The sequence below is a fragment of the Pteropus vampyrus genome, unplaced genomic scaffold (genome assembly GCF_000151845.1).
Source record: "Pteropus vampyrus isolate Shadow unplaced genomic scaffold, Pvam_2.0 Scaffold404, whole genome shotgun sequence".
Taxonomy (NCBI): Eukaryota; Metazoa; Chordata; class Mammalia; order Chiroptera; family Pteropodidae; genus Pteropus; species Pteropus vampyrus.
In genome coordinates, this window is record NW_011889185.1 from 83,804 (window position 1) to 91,424 (window position 7,621).

Sequence of the window (7,621 nt, forward strand, 5' to 3'; positions counted from 1 at the left end):
TGACTATAAAATGTACAAATGTGAATGATAAGAAAGAACATAACTGTGCCCCATCTTATCAAATTTATTTTAGCTGTGCTTTAAAATCAATTTAATTTGTAAATTATTCATGGCATGTAGGAACCATTACAGACTTGCACTAGCAAAACCTATGCTTTAAAGATTGTACTAACTTTTTTTGAAACATTCTGTGGATGCTTTTTATCGTTTTTTTTATTATTATTATTACAAAGGTAATGCATATCTATTTTAGAAAATGTGGATACTATAGATAAGCAAAAATAATTATTTTATTATTATCACCTCTAATCCTATGGCCATGAAATAATCACTGTTAACATTTTAGTATATATCCTTTCAGTCATTTTTTTATTCTATACACACACACACAAACACACACCACACACACACACACACACACACACACACACACACTTCTCTCCCTCTCTCTCTCTCTCTCAAGGGTCATGGTGCATGTCCTAGCTTGCCTCCAAAAATGGCCACAATCAAACCCTTCCACTCTGTTCTGAAGACTCCTACCCAACTCCTCATATTCTGGAACCAGCTCATACCAGCTCTCCAGAGCTGATTGTGAATATCTCTTCCCAACTCTGCATTCAGTGACATCATGCTGATAGCTTGAAACCGGCCATGGTGGTAAATGCTACTTATCAGTTTTTTCCCCCAGACATAGGGTTTTTAAACATTTACCAGCATATCACTGTGTATATATATGCCCAGAGCCAAGTTCATGGGCATGCACTCTGAACACAGGGCCCTATGATCAGAATAGTCTTGTGCTTAGTTTATTGCTCTACTGTCATCACCTCAAAATTCTTAATAATTTTATGTTTGGGCTTGTGTTTTGTTAATAAAGTCTATGGTACAGCAGAGCATGAGTATAAGTAGAGGACATGCATACAATGTGATATGTACACCATTTCTTGTTGTCCCATTGGCATTGGTGTTCATAATGCCCCTTGAGCACAGAATTCTGTTGAACCCACAATGCATGGGAGTTAACAAGACTGAAAGCAAGTACAAAGTAAGTGTGTGATATCTATGACTGAGTAAGTGGGGAGCTGACAACCCTAAGAGTCCATGTTTTCCATTTGAAACAATACTTAATCCAAATGCAGGAAGAAAGTAATGATGTTTGAAGAAACATGAACAACCAAAGAACCCTATCATATTTTTTCTTGTGTTATTTCCCTTTGTTAGTCAACAACTCACACTGAATAGGGTGATATAGAGAAAAGGAGAAAATAGGGCAATCCATAGTTCTTTTTCCTTCTTGTCCTTCCTTACTCATCAGTAAGCTGAAAGTACTGTTGGCAGAATATGTGCATATCAAGAAGTCAAATAAAACAGTCGAGTTAGTTTTGTACAGTGTTCCCACTGTTCTGCTAAGAACAAAATGTATATGTGTATACAAGCTATGAAACACAAATTGTGTGATTCTGACAATTCTAAGAGTTAAATGATTTTATATTTACATTTAAAACTGACATTGCATAGATGAATGGTAAATTTGTGTTAATAGTTTAAATTTTTAATTTTTCTTTACTTAGAACCACGTTAAATAGTAAATAAGAAAACACTATGACAAGTGAAGAGAGAGACCATAGGAGAAAGGGGAAAGCTTTATATTTTAGTACCTTAACAGCACTTTTTTCCCTGGTTTTTAAACAAGGGGCCTTGCATTTTCATTTAGCACTAGGTCTCACAAATTGTGGAGCCAGCCTTGTGCATGCTACTCCCCACTGAAGGATGGAGTCTATTCCTCCACCTCTTGAATCTAGTCTGGCTTGTAACTGTTTTGACCAGTGGAATTCTGTAGAAGTGAGCTTTGTTGGTTGCACACTTCACCTTTAAGAAGACTGGAAGTTTCCACTAACTGCCTCTTGGAGCCCTGAAGCACCATCAAAGAAGTCCAGGCTACTCTACTAGAGAGAGAGGCCATGATGTGCAAGAGCACTAGGACGCCAGATGTGTGAGTAAAGAAGCCACCTTTAAGATCTAGCCCAGTTGAGCCTTTGGACGACTCCAGCCCAAGTTGCTTTCTAACTGAACCTCATGATTGACCCCAGGCAAAAACCACCCAGCTGAGCTCTGTCAACCCACAGAATCATGAGAGATAATAATAAGCTGCTGTTTACTGCCACTATGCTTTGGGATGGTTTGTTTGGCAGCAATAGATGAATACAACAATATCCCTTTCATAGCCTGTGTTTTTAGATTTTTAAAGGAAAATTCTAGATTTATTTTTCCAGGAATCAGAAACTAAGTAGAAAATTTCAGGGTAAGATGCAAGCTGCATGAAGCATGAAAGTAGATCTCAAAGGTTAGTGTGCCTGAGATTCTTTGGCGGGGGAGGTGGGACATTGGGGACATATTAAAACTGCTGCTCTTTTGACTCCAGCCCCAAAGATTTGAATTCAATAAATCTTCAGTGTGGCTGAAGTACCTCTACTCTGCCAAGCCCCCATATGATTCAGAAGCAGGCTTTTGATGGACCACAGTTTATGGACTACTGCTTCAACGGTGTTACTCCACAGTGGCAGTGAGGTGTTTTTTCAGAGTCAGAAGATTGTCCTAGCTACCTCGGCTCCAAATTTTAGAACTCAATGATGGCCTGAGAGGCTTAACTGGAATAAGGATAGACTTGTCCATAACAGAATTTTCCTCATCATATATTTGAAAAAACAACAGAGGAAACAAATGACAAACTATTCTTACATGTTAAGCAGAACTTTCAGGAAAGGCATCCAACAGTTATTGATTATTCAGAGGACCACGCATGAGAGTCGAGATGGATAAAATGCCTTTTAACATCGTCCATCTGCATAAGACTCTTCCTTTTCTTTATTATTCCCAAAAGAGACATGAGTGGCCCCAACATGCCACTTGATTTTAGTTCTTCAGAGGAAACTAAAAACTATAAGAATATTTTAGGTAGCCATACCAAAAAAAATGATATTACTAAAATTCAAATTTCAGTTAAACCATAACATATGCATCTTTGTGTTCCTGGCTCCTCACATGGTACTTGCCTCAAAGTGGGTGACCAGCAATTATTTGTCAAATTAATTAATTTAAGTTATCAATAAACTTGAAGCATCAAACAAAGCTACAGTCTTGCTGTCAAACAGACATTACTGGATATGATTAGTGCTCAGTGGACCTAATCTGATCCTCATAGGAAATGTCCTGAAAGAGAGAGACAATGAGTTTATCCTAGTGAAATAACTCATTCAAAGTTTCCCAGAAATGTCTGAATCCCTGGGAAGCAGTTTTAATCTGGCAGCTCTCCAGGAGACAGTTTAATGGAGCCGGTTCCATGGGTATCCCCCACTCACAGAGGATGAAGGATAGAGGGTGCTCCCTGGTTCTCGGGACCTGGCTACAGAGAATGGGTGTGACCACAGACCTGGACCAAAGAACAACTGAGTATCTGAGTGGTAAGCAGAGCAGAAGGGCTTATGACCTACCTTCAAAGTGATGAGAATGAAGGCAGCTCAACCTCACCTTCCTCATTTGTAAAATGGTGAAAGCAGTATATATCTCCCAAGGTTTTCATGAGAATTCAATAAGGTAACTCACATAGCATCTTGCACAGTGCCTGGAACATAATAGCCCCTCAACAAAATGGTGTTTCCTATTCCTTTTCCCCTAACTCTCACTACCCTGGATGATTCTCTCATGCTTCAGCTTTCCCTAAAGATACTGTAATGTTTGTTATAAAAGAATCTGGGAGTCGGTAGTGTATCAGTCAGCTTTTGCTGTATAACAAGCCACCTCAAACTTAGTAGCTTAAAACAACACTCATTTACGCTTGCTTTTACATCTCTAGTTCACCTCATCTCAGTTGGGCTTGCCTAGGCATCTCTGCTTCTGGCTGCTAGTCTACCTGGGCATGGCTCTTCATCACAGACTGGGGTCAAGTCTGACTAGGTCCTAGGTGGATGGGTCAGCAGCTACCAGGAGAAAGCGCTTCTCATGGCAATGAAAGAGGTTTGAAAGGGCAAGTCCAACCATGCAACTACATTTCCAGTTAGAAATACACAAGGAGGAGATGGTAGAAGTATAGCCCAGAGGCCAGGACCTGACAAAGGTGTGACCACAGTCTATCAGATGGAACTGAAGCTATGGAGGAGACCTAACTGCTACAGAGATGCTATACAACGCAGAAAATGGGAAATGCCCCTGGCTTCTTCCCTCTTTCCGCCCCAGGACTTCCATCAGTATCTCCCTTTGGCCAAACGAAGCAGGAAATGAGAGAACACGGGAGCAGAAAAATGCAGTTCCCTGTGAGACAGAGCAAGATAGAAAAGGCAGGGATGAGTCTAGGAGCAAACAGGTGAATATGACAGCATTTACTTGGTCCAGACCTGTACACATACCCAGGCGAAAAACTTCCCAAACACAGTAGCAGTCAATCCCAGTCCCCCACCTATATCCCTTGGCACCGAATGATGCCACGCCACAATGGACACACCTACAGCCCTACATGATGGTTCTTCCTGCTCACAAGAGCACGCTTGGGCTGAGTGCTGGGTAGGCTTGAAAAGCTACAGAGTTGGCGTCCCTGGGAGTAGCCCTCAACCAACAATGGACAAGAGTTGGTAGCTAATACTCCAGCTTCTTTACCCTGTGAGCATGCTTTACATGGTCTCTTAGAGGTCTTTGGTGGAATGAGCCCCAGTGGCCCACAGTGCTAATCTGCTTATTACCACATTTAGTGTTGACTTCCTTTCTTTTCCTCTCATACCTACTTCCATTGCAAATCAACTCCTTCAGCCAACCTGAGACAGACACCTCAACACAACTCGTAGCCAACATTTGTGCCTTCTCACCACTGTGCCTTAGTGACAGAGCAAGAACAAGCCCTGGCACAGGGGGTAGAGAGGGGAGGCAGACCCAGCACTGGGCACTCTTGTATTCTTCACTAGGATTTATAAATCACTCACCCCTGGGGCCCTATTTGGCTCCTCCCATCCACCAGGGAACAGCTTCCTTCACATTTCTTCTATGAGAGAAAGAGCAGGGGCAGACTTGGGCGTGGAACATTCTCCCAGAATGTCTATCGTGTTCCCACTCCCATACCCCCTCATCTGCCCCCCAGCACCCTATGAAATGTTGCCCCTCCTCAGAAGAGAGCAAGTTAAGTGCTGCGTTACTAAGGAACTGCCACGCTAGCCACCAAAGTGACTGCTCGTTATTTGAACACTTTCTTCTATTTGACTGAATACAGGAAAAATGTCACAAATAGAATATTCATCAACCCCTTGTGCGCCTTTTCTTCCCTGCTTATCTCCCTGCTGTCATGTATGAATCCCGGCTTCAGGTTCATTTGGTATGTTGAGTGCGTGCCCGGGGAGAGGATGCCTCCGAAAGCCTTGCCCACATGCTCTTTGCCTCGACAGCCCTCCCTCCCCATTGGTGACACCCCACCAGACAAACGCCACTCACACTGACCCCTCGAGAGTAGGACAATGTCTGCCTAAGCAAAGAAGCCTTCTGCTCCACGCAAAGGGAACATAAAGGACCCGAGGAGCCTTCACAGCCATTTAGTGATTCTCGGCATGTCACTTTTACAGACACCTCAGCTTCCAGAGCTTTTATCCTAAGGTGCTTCTTAGAAAGCGCAGGATGGCATCCCCACCCCACTTCAAACACCGTCTGTTTCTAGATTCTCAGAGGGGCTAACGCCGCCTGCCAATTTCTCAGCTACAGAATCATCAGCGCAGAGCATCTCCCTCTGCCTCTTTTCCATCAGTGCTAAAGACACAGTTTCCCCAGCCCAGTCCTCCTCCAGCCTGGCCCCACCCTACAGATTGCCCTGTCAGGCTGCTGGGAACATGTTTCTAGGGCTGGAAAATCAAAGTACTTATTGCTCTGACAATTAGATATTATGTTCAAACCTGAAAACTGATGACTTAAACAAGAGAGGGATTTGTTTTTCTCTCCTGTAATATCAGTCCAGAAGCAGGCCATTCAGGGCTATTGTGGCTGCTCCATAAGGCCACCAAGGACCCAGCCCTTTTCTCCTCCATTATTAGGAGGTGACCATCACCCCATGCTCTTGAGATGGTCATTGAAACTCCAACCATCAACTCAGAATTCCAGGCAGAATAAAGAATAAGGGCAGAAAGGGCCTCCTGAGCTGATTTAGCCTCTATTCTATGGAGCTTTCCAAAAATCCCCCACAAGAACTTCAGCTTACATCTTCTTGACCAATAGCTGCAAGGGAAGCTGGGAAATCCAAGTTTTTAGTTCGATGTATTGCCATCATGCATAAAATTGGAGTTCTGTCAGTGTTTGGGCTTCATTGTGTCTCCCTACAATTCAAATGTTGAAGTCCTAACCCCTAGTATCTCAGATTTGACTGTATTTGAAGATAGGGCCTTTATTATTATTTTTTTTAATTCCCATATCCATTCCCTCTCCCCTTTGGCAACCATCAACTTGTTCTCTATATCTATGGGAGATAGGGCCTTTAAAGAAGTAATTAAGTTAAAATGGGGTCATTAGACTGGGCTCTAATCCAATAGGACTGGTGTCCTTCTAAGAAAAGGAAATTAGAACACAGACAACACAGAGAGAAAAGATCACGTGAAGGCAGTCACCTACAAGCCAAGTAGAGAGGCCTAGGGAGAAACCAACCTTATCAAGGTGCGCACACACCGATCTTGGACTTCTAACCTCCAGAACTGTGAGAAAATAATCATCTGTTGTTTAAGCCACCTGAACTGTAATACTTTGTTATGGTAGCCCAAGCAGACTAAGACAGGTAGTAAGGAAGAAAAGACTAATGGTCACGGATAGGCAATTACCAGTACTTGGCACATTTGGGAAAACCTTGTCCTTATTACCTGAGCTTTTAAGACATATTTCAAGTATTTTAAGATACTTTTAAAAAGCTCCTTTTTTAAGGTACTTTTCATCAGATGGTATCCAGAGGACATATATCATCCCTATCCTTCCCCAGCCAGGTCTCCCCCAACCTCTATTTCTCTCTTGTCTTTGCATGACTCTCCTCCCTAGAAATGCTTATATAAATACTGTGGACTCTCTGGAACGATTTGAAAAGTACTGAAATAGCCCTCCCTCCCTTCTCCTGGCCATAAATAGCTTGAAAGTCTAAAGTCAGTGTTTCATTCTTTGGATAATCTATTATCTCCTATGAACACACAAATTAAATGCCAATTGATCTAGATCTGGTCAGCCCAGGTTGTGATGTTAGGAGAGCATGGGGGAGGGCCAGAGGTATGGCTGGAAAGGGGGTACCAAAGAGCCAGAGGCCAGAATGAGGGCACAGAAGGGCCAGGTGGGACTGCTACCAGCAGAGGGGTCCCTTGAACACTGCTGGACCCATCCTTATTGCTAAAAGGGTGTGTGTTAGGGTGCTGGGGTCAGGATCAAAAGTTTTCCTGGGGAAGACCCTGTACTTGCATACCATCTCCACTGCCAATAAAACCATGTTCAGATACCATATTCCCGCACATTCACTGCCCTATTCTTCTTCCCCTGCCTACCAAGCTTCTTCACAGGGAACAAACCTGCAGTTGAATTGGGATGTTCTGTCTCCCTGTGTGCCATGACAGTGATTCCCCTACAG